Source organism: Mastomys coucha, unplaced genomic scaffold (genome assembly GCF_008632895.1).
Source record: "Mastomys coucha isolate ucsf_1 unplaced genomic scaffold, UCSF_Mcou_1 pScaffold4, whole genome shotgun sequence".
Classification (NCBI taxonomy): Eukaryota; Metazoa; Chordata; class Mammalia; order Rodentia; family Muridae; genus Mastomys; species Mastomys coucha.
This window is the reverse complement of record NW_022196910.1, coordinates 28674564-28692076: the sequence shown is the minus strand read 5'-3', so window position 1 is coordinate 28692076 and position 17513 is coordinate 28674564.

The following is a 17513-nucleotide window of genomic DNA, read 5'->3' as shown; positions in this document are numbered from 1 at the left end:
AGTAACTAAGCCATGTTTAACAGGTTAATAAATTGAAAGGGGAAAGATCAGGAGATCCTTCTCTATAAGTGTATTTTTTTTCATTTTTTAAAAATTATTTATTTATTTATTTATTTATTTATTTATTTATTTATTCACACTCCAGATTTTATTCCCCCAGCCCCGCCCACCCTCTGACTACTCCACATCCCATACTTCCTCCTCACCCCCTGTCTCCACGAGGATATCCCACTCCCAAACCCCCACCCCACCTTACCTCTAAACTCCCTGGAGCCTCCAGTTATTGAGGGTTAGGTGCATCATCTCTGATTGAGCACAAACCCTGAAGTCCTCTGCTGCAACAGGCCCAAAGTGGGACCAAGGGGAGGTCCCAAAGCTTGACACAATTACTGAGGCTATGGAGTGCTCACAAAAAGGGATCTATCATGACTGTTCTCCTGAAGACCCAACAAGCAGCTGAAAGAGTCAGATGCAGATATTTGCACCCAACCAGTGGACAGAAGCAGCTGACCCCTGTTGTTCAATTAGGGAAAGGCTGAAAGAAGCTGAGGAAGAGGGCAACCCTGTAGGAGGACCCGCAGTCTCAATTAATCTGGACCCCCGAGATCTCTCAAACACTGGACTACCAACTAGGCAGCATACACCAGCTATATGAGGGCCCCAACACATATACAGCAGAAGTGTAAAATTTTTAATAATTTTTAACATGAAAGCCTTTCAATGTGAATGTGGCAATACCATGTTTAGAAGTTGCAGAGAACACACACACATACACACACACACACAAAAGAAAAAATAAATAAAACTCATACATTCCCACTATCACACTTATGAAAGAAAGTAATTCCTGGAATATTTTAACTTAAGAATCCTTGTTTCTAGAAACCTTAAATAGAACCATATCTAGTTCTTATCACTTCTTAGTAGGGACATGTAATCTTGATAGCCTACCTCAGTTTAATAATGCCTATATATATTCAGTGTCATGCTTGAACTGCTATGACTATGTCAAAGGAATCAATATATTTAGGGCAGAGAGAAATTTCTTTATAACGCTTTCCATGGACTTAGCTATTTCATAGAACAATCGGGAGCCATTATGCAGCTCCACACAGAGGTTTTATAGCTCTTTTGTTGAAACTTTAGAAATGTAATGATACATAAGGGAGTATGATAAGCCAATTTTTGATAAAACTTCTTTACATATTAATACTGTGTAAGTATTATGCACAACTTGGCTAGTTCACAGTCAAAACCTGTTTCTCTAAATAACTCATTGCAAAAAACCCTATATTTCTGTGCATTTCAGAATTTATAACCAGCTCATATTTAGGAGTATATCTATTTTATTACATGTAGCATGTCATAATGTAGACATCAGTTAAGACTATTGTTGCTCTACTCCTTACAAGTAATAACTGGCTTCATTGAAGAGTATATTGTGGTATATTATTAAGCCATTTGCTCTTGGACTCCCCCCCTACCTATCTTCCTTCTGTCTCTTTAAACTGTCGGTCCATTGTATTCAATGGAGCATAATAAAATACCAGGTTCTTTAAGCAGCACAGCAGGTGTGCATTTACGAAGCATATCTGACATATTCAGTAGCAGTCAACAGATTAATGTGACTGCTCACAGTCCTTGTTAGGATAAGGTGGAAATCACTATATAAAAATAAAACTTCTATTCATTTCATACAATGAAAGGAAATTTTACAAAAGATCATAAAATAGTCTCCTTAGATTGCTCAATAAGAACAACAATCATTTTCTTCCTTGAGACTGGCTTCTATGCTTATTTGTCTTTAAATACATTAATATGAGTTTTGTAAATATATTCACCATGAGTTCATTTTCTTAAAATGTAACTGAATTAGCTTTACTTAAAAAACAGTTATTTTAAGCAAAATTAACTCATGGTGAATATATTTATAAGACTGAGATAAATCTATTTAAAGATGAAACCATATATAAAACATAATTAAACTGCCTAATGTTTGGCTGTGTCTCTCCATCTGTTTCCATGAGCTGCTGGGAGAAGCCTCTAGGAAGATGGTTAAGCTAGGCTCCTGTAGTCAACTAGCAAAACATATTCTTAGTGTCAGCGGTGGGTTCTCTCTCATGGGTCTCATCTTAGGCCATTCATTGGTTGGTCATTAACTCAATTTCTGTTCCATCTTTATTGCTGCATATTCAGTAGGCATAACAAATTGTGGGTCAGGATTTTGGGGGTAAGGTGGTGTCCTCATCCCTCCTTTGGAAGGATGTCTTGATTGGTTACAGGAGGTGGCCATTTCAGATTTCATATTCCTTATTTCTAGTTGTCTTAGTTAGAGTCACCCTCGTAGGTTACTGGAAGTTTCCCTTGCCATTAGTTTCTTGTTCAGTGGAGCTAAGGGAATCTTGTGGAAGTGGGGCAGAAAGAATTGAAGGTGCCAGAGGGCTAAAGAACAACTCAAGAAAACCTGCAGAATTAACTAAGCCAGGTGCATAGAGACTCTAGGAGAAGAAATCACCAACCAAAGAACATGCATGGGACAGACCTAGGTCCCTTACTCATATGCAACAGATGTGTGTCTTGGTCTTTATGTGGGTCCTCTAACAACTAGAGCATAGGCTGTCTCTGATGCTGTTGCCTGCCTTTGAACTGCTTTCCTCTTACTGGGGCTGCCTTGTCTAGGCTTAACAGGAAAAGATGCACATACTCCTCTAGCAACTTGGTATGCCAAGGTGGGTTGATGTCCCTAGGAGAGGGAGTGGAGGGGAACGTAAGGTGACAGAGAGGGACTGGGAGGAGAGGAGGGAGGGGAAGCTTCTTTCTGGATGTAGAGTAAATAAATAAATAATATTTTAAATATTTAAAAAATAAAAATAAAAACATCATTGAATTATTTAAAATATTTTCAAGGTCAGTAAATGTAAAAAAATTAAATCCAAATATATCATAAAATTACATACTTTTTCCTTTGCTTTATCCATTAAAATAATATATAACACTCAGAAACATTTATAAATGAAACAAAATATTGAAATATGAAAGCATAGAAATTAAAGTTCCTATTCCAATACTCTTCCTTTAGGAGAAGAAATTTTAAGACATTAACCAATAAAATATTTTAGGCATTATAGCGCAATGGCTTAGTTAGGATCATAGCTCATAGAACGATATGGAATGTTTGTTTAGTGTACTTCCCCACAAGATTCTGCCAGCCTGGTGCTCACACTCTTATCAAGAACTCTATGATCAATTTTAATTCCAACCCAGATTCAATATGCCTTTTGACCCTCAGTCATTGACCCATAAATTCTGCTCTTTCAGTCTCTAAACAGATCCATCAAGCTAGGACTTCGGAGATCCAGGGAGGAAAAACAGAAGAATTGAAAAAAATTCTAAAACTTCTATAGCAAGTAAAATGTAAAAGATAATGTATACCTGCATATACTCAATACTTTGCTTCAATCAAGTCAATTTAATCAAGAAACAGTATCACAATGATTCCCTAAGTCAGCCAGTTATCATTAAGAATCAATAAGTATTTGTCAGGGTGCCACAATAAGTATCCACAATAGCACCTGGGTTTGCTGATTGTACATGGGATGGATCCCCAGGTGGGGCAGTCTCTAGGTGGCCTTTCCTTAAGTCTCTGCTCCACACTTTGTCTCCATATTTCTTCCTATGAGTATTTTGTTCCCCATTCTAAGAAGCACTGAAGCGTCCACATTTTGTCTTCCTTCTTCTTGGGCTTCATATGGTCTGTGAATTGAATCTTGGATATTCCTAACTTTTTGGGCTAATATCCACTTATCAGTGAGTACATACTGTGTGTGTGTTCTTTTGTGACTGAGTTACCTCACTCAGAATGACTGAGCGCAGGGTCCCCAATGGAGGAGTTAGAGAAGCGACTGAAGGAGCTGAGAGGGTTTGCATCCCCCTGGCGGGACCAACAGTGCCAACTGGCCAGATGCCCATCCCCTCCCAGCTCTTGGTGACTGGACCACCAACAAAGAATACCCATGGCTCCAGCTGCATATTTGACAGAAGATGGCCTTGTTGGGCATCAGTGGGAGGAGAGGCCTTTGGTCCTGAGGGTGTTCAATGCCCCACTGTAGGTGAATGCCAGGGAGGGAAGAAAGGAGTGGGTGGACGGGTGGGTGGGGGAACACCCTCATAGATACAGGGGGAGAAGGGATGGGATAAAAGGTTTTTGAAGGAGAGACCTGGAAAGGAGAACACATTTGAAATGTAAATAAAGAAAATATTTAGTTAAAAAAAAAGAAAAAGAGAAAAGAATCAATACATATTGAGGGATCACTACATTGACTTTATTATAGCTGCACCAGTTTGCACTCCCTCCAGAAGTAAATAAGTGTTCCACTTTCCCCAGTCACATCAGCATCTGTCTGTCATTTGTCTTGGTTGGGGTGGTGCTGTTGTTTTACAGTTTTTGTTGCTTTGCTTTTTGTTTTTGTTTTATTTCATCTTAGCCTTTCTAACTAGGTTAAGTTGAAATCTCAAATTAGTTTTAATTTACATTTCTATGGTGGCTAACCATGTTAATGGTTATCATTCCCTGTTAATGGAAGGGAATAATAGGCTTTGGAATGTCCACATTGCTCTCTGATGGTTCAGTGAACTTTGTTGAGGGCTCAGATCCAGTATCAATGTGTGGCTGCAAGAAAATCATGTCTTCCAGACACAGTAATGCATCAGAACTTAGAACGTATACCAGTATGCAAGATCTATAAAGACTCATGTCAAAAACTCAGGGGGTAAAGCATTTATTATTTTTCTCACCTAATCGTTTATTTTACCTAATACTTTCCAGAAATTAAAAGTAATAATATTTCTACTGATAATATAATTATTTTTAAAAATCCTTAAAATTCTATATAGTTTACATTTTCAAACTGATGTATTTAATTATTTACTTATTATTTTCCCTGCTTTCTTCTTTGAATACGATATAGAGTTAACAGCATAATCAAGGCTCACAAAAGTTCTAATATTGTAGCTATTTGTGGGTATGGAAGATCCCAGATTCTTATTTTGTAGTAGATTCTAAAAAAGGTCACATAGCTTCAGCATTCCTTGATTTAAGATAAGAATATGATCTTTAAAATTTATTTAATCACTGAAACTATTAAATAATTGGCTAACATATGAAACATGCTAGTCCATCATGATACATTGATTTTATAATTTGATTACAAACTATTCTTATTTCATTTGTATTTTATAACTTACTTTTACCTTAATATCTAATGCTTTTTTGTTTTAAGTTCTCTTAAAAGGTCAAGAATTTTATATATGTATTTGAAAAGGTTATTCTGGAGAATAGTATCAACTATTATAAGTGTCATACCTTGTAGTAAATTGTTTCAATTTTAAAAATTTTTTTTAGAGCTTACCTTAGGATATTTTTTTCTACCTATATTTTTAATACTTTGGGAATAGTCTTGATTTATCTTTCTTTCAAAAACTATTTCATTTTCTAAAAGAAAAGTTTCTGCTAGGTAGAGCTTCTCAGATGACAGTTATGGCGGGCTCCTGTCTACAAGCATAACAGAGTGTCAATAATAGTGTCAAGTATTGCTTCTTTCTCACAGGTTGGGTTTCAATTTGGCGCAGTCATTCATTGCCTGTTCCCTCTATTTTTGCTCTTTCTTTGTTCCTGAACATTTTGTAGTCAGGACACATTTGGGGTGGAAGGCTTTGTGGGTGAGTTGGTGTCCTTATCCTTCAACTGGGAGTCCTGCCTGTTTGCAGAAAGTGCCCACTTCAGGATCCATATCCCCAAATGCTTGGAATCTCAGCTAGAGTTTTCCCTTTATACCCTCTTCCAATCTCAGATCACTGGCACCACCCAGAGATTGCATTCCCCAGTCTATCTCAATTCTCTCTGCTTTGGTTCCCCTATATATGATCTTCCACATCTCTGCTCCTCTCCCCTTCCCATTGCCTCTTCCACCCAATCCCCTTCTTCCATCAATCTCTGATATCTGTTTCCCATTCTGAGATAGATTCAAATATCCTCCCTTGTGCCCTTGTTGTTATTTAGCTTATTTGTGTATGTTGAATATAACATGGTTATCCTGTACTTCATGGATAATATCCATTTATAAGCAAGTACATACTATACATGTCCTTTTGCCTTTGTGTAACTTCACTCTGGATGATATTTTCTAGTTTCAACTATTTGTCTGTAAAATTCATGATGTCCTTGCTTTTAATGGTTAAGTAGTATTTCATTGTGTAGAAATACCACATTTTCTGAATCCATTCTTCAGTTGGGAGACATCTAGGTTGTTTCCAGTTTCTGGCTATTAAGAGTAGAGCTGTTATGAATATTATAAAGCAAATGTTCTTATGGGATGGTATATCCCCAGAAGTGGTATAGCATGGTCTTGAGAATTAGAATTATTCCCAAATTTCTAAGAAACTGTTAAGCTGATTTACAAAGTGCTTGTATAAATTTGTACTCTTACCAGCAGTAGAAGAGTGCTCCACAACATCATCAATATGTGCTACCCTTTGAGTTTTTCATCTTAGCCATTCTGATGGGTATAAGGTGAAATCTCAGGGTGGTGTTGATTTACATTTCCCTGATGACTAAGGACTTCACACATTTCTTTAGGTGCTTTTCAGTTATTTACAACAGTCTGTTTACCTCTATACCCCATCTTTTAATTGTGTTATTTGGATCATTGGTATCTAGCTTCTTGAGTTCTCTTTATTAGCCCTCTGTCAGGTTTGAAGTTAGTGAAGATCTTTTCCCAGTCTGCTATTTTGTCTTGATGATGGTGTCCTTTGTCTTACAGAATGAGCAGCTTCATCTAGCAGCAATAGAAAGAGATGCATAGAGTCACACTCAAACATTAGATTGAGCTCAAGAACTCTTATTGAAGAGTTGAAAGACTGAGAGACTCAAAAAAGACAAACAGTACTCCACAGGAAGACAAACAGTATCAAATAACTTGGACCCTTTGAAGATTCCAGAGACAAACATCAGCAACCCAAGACTGAGCATGGGCTGGACCTAAGCTCCCTGCACATTGTAGCAGATGAACAGTTTGGTCTTCATGAGGGTCCCCCAAACAACAGGAGCAGGGGCTGTCCCTGAGATTGCTGCAAGCCTGTCTCTCTCTGGATCCTCACCCCTAAGTGGACAACAGTCTTATTAACTCAGTGGAAAGGGTATTAACACAAAGAGAGGGGGTTACCCCTGATACTTACCCCTCCAAGGAGAAGGGAAAGGGGAATGAGGAAGGATTTACATGAGAAGGTGCTGGGAAGAGACAAAGGGTTGATATTGGGTTATAAAGTGAATGAATAAATTAATTAATTTAACAATAATAAACAAAGAAAAGCTTCTGTAAAACAATGGACACTGTCAACAGGACAAAACATCAGCTTACTAAATGGAAAAAGATCTTCACCAACCATAGGTCCAACAAAGGGATAATATCAAAACAGCAGAGGGCTAATATACAAAGAGGACAAGAAGTTAGACACTAACAAACCAAATAACCCAATTAAACCAGAAAGGTTCAGAGATAAACAGAGAATTCTCAACATGGGATTCTCTAATGGCAAATAAACCCTTAAAGAAATATTCCACACCCTAACTCATTAAGCAAATGAAAATCAAAATGACTCTGAGATTTCACTTTATACCCACAAGCATGGCTATGATCAATAACTCAAATGATAGTGCATGCAGGCAAGGATGTGGATAAAGAACAACTCTCCTCCATTGATGATAAGAGTGCAAAATTTGTACGACCACTCTGGAATTCAATTTGGTGATTTCTTAGGAAAATGGAAATCAAGACACAGCTGTATCACTCTTGGTCATATACCCAAATGTTGCTCCACCTTACCACAAGACTTGCTCAAATATGTTCATAGCAGCTGAATCCCTAAGACCTAGAAACTGTGAACAACCCAGATATTCCTGAATTGAAGAATAGATAGGGAAATGTGGTTTATTTACACAGTGGAATACTTACTACACAGCTATTAAAAGCAAGGAAATTTGCAGGCAAATAGATGGGACTAGAAAATATGCTGAATGAGGTAAGCCAGATGCATACTATGTACTCATAAGTGAGTATTATCCATAAAGTACAGGATATCCATGCTAAAATCCACAGACCCAAAGAGGCCAAATAACAAGGAGGACCCAAGGGAGGATGATTGAATCTCACTTAGAAGGACAAATAAATAGTGGTCGAGATGGGTGGAGGGAGAAACCTGGATGTGAGAGGGAATGGGGAGAGAAACTACAAATAATGGGGGCATCAGGATCAGTTTTAGGGAGAAGTAGAGAAGGAGGGATAGTATAGAGAATGGAAATCCTATTCAATGTATATGTGGGGAGTGGGGGGTACATTTCCAGGACATACCAGAGACCTGAGACAGAGGAGACTCAATGGAGTCTAGGAGGGTGATTCTAGCTGAGGATCCTAGCAATGGGAGATATGGAGCCTGAACTGGACACCTCCTGTAGCAAGGCAGGACTCCCACAGGAGGGATAAAGACACCAACATCCCAACAAACCCTTCAACCTAAAATTTGTCCTGCCTAGAAAAAGCACAGGATCAAAGATGAAGCAGAGATGGAGGAAATGGCCAAACAATGACTGAACCAAATTGAGACACATCCCCTGGGCAAGACCCAATCCCTGACACTATTAATGATATTCTGAGGGAATAAGGACTCCAGAGGAAGACCAACAGAGTCAATTAACCTGGGTGCTTGGGGGCTTGCAGAGCATACCTGGGCTGGACCTAGGTGCCTCATGCATATGTAGCAGATATACAACTTGGTCTTCATGTGGGTCTCCCAACAACTGGAGCAGAGGCTGTCTCGAACTGTGTGACTGCCTATGGATCCTGTCGCCCTGAGGTGCACAGATGGCTTGTTTCTGCACCCTCCTGCAGAAGTCTTGCCCTCTCCAGGATCTCTCTCTCTCTCCCACAGCAAGCTCAGTATGTCTTGCGTTTGTACTTTCCCTGAGAAGCAAGATAAGGCTTCCTTCTGCAGTTTGCCTCCACATTGCCCCTCAGAAGCTCTGCTCCCCCTTTACCTTGCAGCAAACGCAGGTGTATGGGGGGTGTCATTCCACCTCTCTAGCCACCTCTAGAGGACTCGAGGAGTCCAGGGTGCCAGCCGAAATAAGACAAATGACAAAAATCCTCAACTTCAATAGCACCAAGGCCAGAGCACTCACCTAGATAAGCAGGTGCAGCGGGCGTCTATACTTGAAGAAAGGAGATTAGGGTACCAACATAAGTCATAGAAAAGAGGTAATCAGAGGTCATAGTCAGTTATGGCAGGTCATAAAACTAGTTCCTGATAGTCCCACAAAAGACACTCTTTAATCCTCCTTCTGCCCTACCAAATGGTATCCTGTGAGTTATGACTTACTTAAACCCACCTCCACTCCCTTTCACCCTAAACATTCAAAGAATTCCTAACTGTGCTGTATATAAACACAATTACCAGACTCAGGATCACATGCCAGAACCTACGTTGTAGGAGGGCTTTTGATCATAGTCAAAATTTGAAAGAAAAAGACTCTTGAAAATTTCAGTGGACTTTGAAGTTCTTGAGCTTGTCTGGGTTTCCTGCAGAACCAGGGCATAACAACCCTAACTTGGTTCCCTTGTCTGGCCTCAGTGAGAAAGACAATGTCTACTCTTACAGTAACTTGATGTACCAGAGTAGGTTGATATAAGGGGGAGGGGGTGGAATTCCCTTGCTCAGAAGAGAAGGGGAGGGTTGTATGAGGGAGGGCCAGTGTGAAGGGGGAACTGGAAGGTGGAATGGGATCAGGACGTAAATTGAATAAATAAATAAGTGTGGCAGAGAAGAATATTCCTTTCTCAATATTTTTTTTTTCCTCCTATGCAGGGCATGATGGTACACACCTTTACTTCCAGCATTAGGTAATTAGCTGAGACAAAGGTAAGAAGATGTGAGTTCAAGGCCAGCCTGGTCTACAGAGAGAGAGAGAGAGAGAGAGAGAGCTCCAGTACAGCAGTACAGTTATCTCAAGAAGCAAACATTTTTTTCCTCCTGTTTTAAATGTCTCTTTTAAAGAAGAATCTCTTAAGTTGTCTTCCTACACATATTTAAAAATAAAACAAGTATAATTAATCAAATTGTAGACAACAAAATCATTTATAGTAAGATGCCCACAGAACAGATATTCTATTTCAAAATGAACTTACAGATACTAAGGACATAACATGTGACTAGAAAAATTCAGAATCACAATTATACAACAAAGTCAGAAGTACGGTTTAAAGAGAAAAGTCATGTTAGAAACAATGAACAAAATCAATACTTCTAGACTTAAGTGGACATTCTCTTTCCCCTAGCTAAGTTACTCCTATGTTTCTCAATACTGATCCCATTCACACTGCTCAGAAAAGGAATCCAAGGCTGGAAATGGAAATGTGAGAATCAGTTTTCGCTGTATTTGGAAGCTAGACCACTCTACTGTCCTTTATAAACAGTCATCCTGGTCATTATATTCAACTACTGTTAGAGTCCAAGAAAGACCCCAGACTCAAATAATTTGCAAAATCAAAGAGCTTTCATGCAGGTACATGCCCTTTTATCTTGAGTGCTCACTTTATTTCTAGGTTTCTGACTGATTCTACAATTGGTTAGGCTCTGGAACTTCCCAGGGAGTTGTTTACTCATTCCAGCTAACTGTTTTTGGGTTTCTTTGTTTGTTTGTTTTGTTTTGAGACAGGGTTTCTCTGTGTAGCCCTGGCTATCCTGGAATGCACTCTGTAGACCAGACTGGCCTTGAACTCAGAAATCAGCCTGCCTCTGCCTCCAGAGTGCTGGGATTAAAGGCGTGTACCACCACTGCCCCGCCCAGCTAACTATTTTTATTTCAGGCCACATGACAAAGTGCCCTCAGAAAAGTAGTGGCTGCCCACTACTGTGTTTGGCTGAACACAGGTTCTATAATCCAAGTTCTCATTTCAAGGGAACAGAAACTTGGGCCTAGTCTCCCAAACTGCTAGTGTACAGCCTGTCTTGGAGTCAGCCTGGCTCTGGCTAACTTAGTCCTTTCGTCACTATTGGAGGTGTCTAGTCCCAACATCTTCTTAACTATTTTAGCAAATGATACAGACTTCACATGAATACCTTTCAACTCTTTGGTTGTTTCCCAGTATATAAAGAACATAGTGGTTTTCTACATTTTCTAATATGTAGAAAATTTCACATACTAATAGACCATGATATCTTATGTTTGCAAACATAGGCAAGTATATTTGGTACTTTATTTAACTGCTCTATCTTTGCACAGAAATCCAAGATATTAAGTAAACTTTTCTGTTTCTGTCACTGTCTTTGCCGTACTTAGAAGTAATATGTACATAGTAATTATTCAAAGTAGATTTTAAGTAGATATTTATTGATATGTAACATGCATGTACAATCATAAATGTATTGCTTGATGAGTTTTAAATACCAAATGCATGATGAATATCCACTTGGATCACAAAGAAAAATAAAAATATGTTTAGCATACATAGCCCTACTTCATGTCTCATTTGTTACTATTTCTCTTCCTGAGGTTTAAATACATCTATATATTTTTCTATTTGAAAATAATAATGTAACATGTATCCTTTTGGTTACATAGTTTCTTAAGCTTCCATGTAAATTATGTTGTCTTAATTTATTCTCATTATATTTTAAAATTAAGTTGTATATAAATATAATGCAAAATATTTATCAGTTCTACTGCTAATTGTAAACAAAACCATATACATACAATTCAGTAGAGCATAGATCGTAAAAAAAAAGTTAGTTGATATAATATTCATATTTCCTTTAAATAAGTATTGATAAACAACATTTAAAATAGCTATACAAAATACACTCTGACATGATCAATAAAATAACAAACTTTTAATTATATTAACCAAGGTTAGAAAGAATAATAATTCAAATTTCTTGAACCAAAATTGATGGGTGGGACACTATTGTGTGTTCCTTTTCTCAATGAGAAGTTTAAAAAGTCATCTAATACCAAAGAAATGATTCAATCTAATTCTATCTCTGTGAATGAATCAGTTCATTGATGTCTAAAGTGGGAATTTCTGGTTTCGGTTGAGACGTGGTTGTATCATGCAATGTTTTTCTGAAAGCTGTCTTATGAGAGGATATTTTGCTGATGCAGACCTGTGACAGCATGTTTTACCGAGAACAAACACATGGTATTTTTCTGGAAGCTGTCTGGTGAAAGTGCATGTGGTGTTTGGCTGGAGCAGAGGCTTGAGAATACAAGTGATGGTTGGAAAGAGTATAAGAACAATCAGGCAGACAGGCACGACACTCTGGCCTTGGTTCACCTTGTTTTTTTTACTGTGACTTCTCAGAGCAAAAATGCAACAAAGACTTTCTGGTCTGCTTGTTGCTGCTTCAGCAGACTCGTCCAGATCAGCAGAGTCTTATACTTCCTTCTGGAGTGAACTACTGCTGTTGACGCATGTTTGGAACTTCACTAGTGGACTGGACTACTGACAAGAAGACTATAATCTCACCAAAGAGCTACTTCTAACCAGGTCCATGTCCCCCTTCTCTTATTATTCATCTTCCTCCCCTACTCTTGGTTGGTGGTCTATGAGAAATTTTGAAGCATATAAGAATCCTTATTAAACTAGGGTTTGAAAAATATAAGCATACAGATGTTACATATAGGAACATATGTGAGTGTTTACAAGAGCATAGGTTACTGGATAGTAATTAGTTCCATTACTGTTGATGCTCACCGCAGCATGGGTAATAACAGAAGAGAGCTGTCATGGTGCTCCCGACCTAATTTATGCAAATCCTACTGAAAAGTTTCCTTTCACAAGAGATTGGTTTTTACTACCTATTTAACCTGAAGAAGTGGTCTGGTTAATTGAACTATCTAAACTTCCAAACATACTCTGAGATGATCGGCAAAATAACAAACTTTTAATTAGATTAACCAAGGTAAAAAGATTAATGAGTCACATTTCTGGAACCCAAAGTAATAGGTGGTACACTATTGTGTATTCCTTTTCTTTTTTTTTTTTTTTTTTTTTTTTTTTTTTTTTTTTTTTTTTGGTTTTTTCGAGACAGGGTTTCTCTCTGTAGCCCCGGCTGTCCTGGTACTCACTCTGTAGACCAGGCTGGCCTCGAACTCGGAAATCCGCCTGCCTCTGCCTCCCAAGTGCTAGGATTAAAGGCGTGCGCCACCACCGCCCGGCCTGTATTCCTTTTCTTAATGAGAAGTTTAAAATGTCATCTTTTTTATCCTATGTAGGACAGTGATAAAATACCAAAGAAATGATTCCATCTAATTTTAGATCTTAACTTTCTTTTTGGAGGGTGGATAGGAGTGAAATTCCATGCATGAGTACTCTACTTATATTATTTCTACCCTGTAATAGCTTTACATATTATCCTCCTTCATCATTTCTGAGAGGAATATTTAATTTCATAGGGAATAGCTGTACAACAGACTCTATTATCAACCTTATAGAAATAAGTCAACTTTTAAAGAACTATTATTAAAATTATATGCCAACAATCTCAGAAAGACTAGAACTATTTAATTGTACAAAAAGAAAAAGACAATATGAAAAGGCTTATACAAAATAAAGATACTAAATTAATAATCAAAAGTGTTACTGAAATAACAGATTAAGACAGATTTTTACTTTGAAACTTTTAACTCTACTTCACATTTTAAGATTTAATAGTGGTTAAAATTACTTTAATAATTCTCAGAAATATAATTTAGGTTTTTATCCTTATATAAAACAAAAGCAATTCAAGAAAATTCAGGACAGGTATCACTCATAAATATGGAAGCCAAGAGCCTCACCAAATCATTATCAAAATAATCTTAACAACATCTTAAAATAATTGTTCATGATGACCAAGAGGCATTTATCCTAGGAATGCAAATTTAGCTTAATATTTTACAGCCAACTATACAAATTCCCGTTGTTCCCGAGACCCTTTGCTGGATAAGTCACTTTCTCTTGTTTCTGTGCTCCCAAATCCTCTCTCATTTCCTCCTGGACTTCTACCCAAGCAGTGGCTATTTCCAAACCATGCGTCCTAGCTCTATATTTGTGTCCTCCAAACCTGCTTTATTTAAGAACCACCTTTAACTATGAAAACATCCTTTCCTGTCCCATCTTTTTCTCTGGCCAACGCCATCTCTGAAACCAAGATCTAGCTCCAGCCCCTCACTTTGTAGGCGACCTTCCCCTGATGTGATTATGCAAGATATCCATCAGCTTTACTTGATCTATCTCAGATCCTGCAACTCCTCTCACCCAATTAAAAGCATTAAACTACAGACTATTAAAAATATATATACAACCAAAGAAAAACTTCCACACATCTATGTCAAATCTAAGAAACAAAACTAACACAAAGAACAAAGGCATCATGTCTCCCATTAGAACTACTCATTCTATAGATGTGTTCTCAATGTGAACTACCTAGATGAATTCTAGCACACAGAATTAAACAGAATCCTCCTATACTTTATAAAAAAATTCAAAGAAGACTCAAAGAAAAAGGTAAACATTTAAATGAACTCCAAAAAGATTATAATACATGAAAAAAGGAGAACCATGAAAATACAAATATGTGGTTAAAAGAAATTATGAATATTCCAGATCATGAAAACTGAATTCAATAAAAAGAAACATTGGGAGAAACAGAAGTTGAAATTAAGATGGAATTTAAAGATTCAATATCTCATTTAGAAAATATATGAAAGAGCCTTAGAAGTATAATAAATTAAGCATGATTTTAAGATAATTTAGATATAAGCAAAGATCATGAAAGAAGTAAAATAAAGGAAAAGAACATGCATAAAATATGTGATATCATCAAATGATTAACACTTTGAATTTAGGGATAGATGAGCAATAAGATTCTTACATCAATGGCATAGACCAGATCCTCAACAATATCACAGAAACTATTTCCCCAAATTAACATAAGACATATCCATACATATTTTCAAAACCACTTACACCCCCAAATTGGCATGGATAAAAAGAGAAAAAACCCTATGGTATATCATAGTTAAAAACTAAAATTGAGCACAAACAAAACTTAAGTAAGCTTGGAAAGCTATGAAGATTAAACAGCTAATGACTAAACAATAAAAGAATTAAAGAAGAAATCAATAAGGAAATTAAAGTATGTCTTCAACTAAATAAAAATAAAAACACAAATAATGAAATATTGAGGACATATTAGATGTAGATCTAAGGAGGAAGTTTATGGTCCTAAGGGCATATATAAGAAAACATTAAATGATGCAAATTAGGAATCTGAAAAATGAGAAACCCAAATCCTTCAAGAAATTACAAAAAGGTAATATTGATACTAGTGAAATAGATACAAAGAAAACAGTACAAAGAATTATTGAATCTAAGAGCTATTTCTTTGAGAAGATAAACAAGTTTGAAAGATTTTTGTCCTTGCTAACCTAAAGAAAAAATAAATTGACCCAAGTTAACCAAATTAAAGAATGAGCAAGGAAATATTGCAAATAACAAATACAGAATTTTATACTAGAATACATTATAAACCTATACTCTGCTAACTAAGCAAATGTAAAAGAACTGAATAAATTACTCGGTTCATACAGGGTACTAAAGTTAAATCAAGTGGACATAAAAAAACAAAGTGAAAAACAGAACAGTAACAAAAGTGAAGAATGAGCTAGTAATAAGAATCTTTCTGGAGGGTCCCTATACCTCCTACCTCCCTAGGTTGCCTGTTTCCAATCTTTTGCTTCATTTCTGCCCACCCCCAGAATACCTAATCTGATCATGTTCCCCTCTTCCCTTCCCTGTCCCCTTTCCCACTCAAGTCCCACCTTCCCTCTTCCCCGTTCTCCTCCCAGGCTCTGTGATTGCTTTTTTCTCTCTTCCAAGTGGGACAGAGACATCCTCATCTGGACTCCTCAGCTTGTTAACCTTCTTGAATTCTGTGCATTGTATCCTGGGTGTTCTGTACTTTTTTGGCTAATATCCATTTATTAGTATGTACATACCATAGATGTCCTTTTGGGTCTGAGTTTCCTCACTCAGGATGATATTTTCTACTTCCATCAATTTGTCTGCAAAACACAGGATGTCCTTGTTCTTAGTACCTGAGTAGATTTACATTGTGTAAATGAACCACATTTTCTTTGTCCATTCTTCCCTTGTGGGACATCTGGCTTGTTCCCAGCTTCTGGCTACCACAAACAAGGCTGCTATGAACATAGTGGAACATGTGTCCTTGTGACATGGTGGGACATCTTTTGGGTATATGCCCAAGAGTGGTATAGACTAGCTGGGAATTCAGGTAGATCTATTTCCAATTTTCTGAGGAACTTTCAGATTGATTTCCAGAGTGGTTGCACCAGTTTGCAATCCCACCAGGAATGGAGGAATGTTCTTCTTTCTCAACATCTTCTCCAGCATGTGCTGTCGCCTAAGGTTTGGATCTTAGCCATTTTGATTGGTGTAAGGTGGACCTTCAGAGTCATTTTGATTTGCATTTCCCTGATCACTAAGGATTTTGAACATTTCTTTAAGTGCTTCTCATCCATTCAAGATTCCTGTTTTGAATTCTCTGTTTAGCTCTATACCCCATTTTTTTTATTGGGTTGTTTGGTTTCTTGTTGGTTATCTTCTTGAGTTCTTTATATATTTTGGATATTAGCCCTCTATCAAGATCTGGGAAGTTAAGAGGTTCTCAGGACTCAAAGGGAGGGATTTTAGATGAAATGCCCTACAGTGGGGGGGGGGGGTAACTTGTAGAATCCACCACCAGTTGAAGACAGGGCATCAAGTGGAGGGATGGGGTTGCCATCCCACAGTCAAAAACACTAACCTAGAATTGTTCTTGTCTGAAAGAACTGCAGGGACAATAAAGAAGAGCCTGAGGGATAGGCCTAAATTGGGAACCAGTTCAAGAGAAGGCCCCAAGTCCTGACACTATTACTGATTCTATGGTGTGCTTACAAACAGGAGCCTAGCATGACTATCCTCCAAAAGGCCCAACAAGCAACTGAAAGAGTCAAAGGCAGATATTTACGCCCAACCAATGGAAAAAAGCTGGTAACCCCTGGAGTCAAATTAGCTGGAAGAAGTTGAGGAGGAAGGGACCCTATAAGAAAACTAGCAGTCTAAACTAATCTGGACCTTCAATATCATTCAGAGACTGAGCCACCAACCAGGCAGCACAGGCTAGCTGATATGAGTTCCCTGACACATATATAGCAGAAAATTTCCTGGCCTAGACTCTGTGAGAGAAGATACATCTAATCCTCAATAGACATGATGCCCCAGGGACTGGGGAGGTCAGGTGGAATGGAGGTAAAGGGGTGGGAACATCATCTTGGAGACTGCTGGGGACTGTGGTGAGGCATGGGATAAGGAACAGTAGGATGTCAAACCCAAAGGAAGTAAAGACTGGACTGTAAAAAA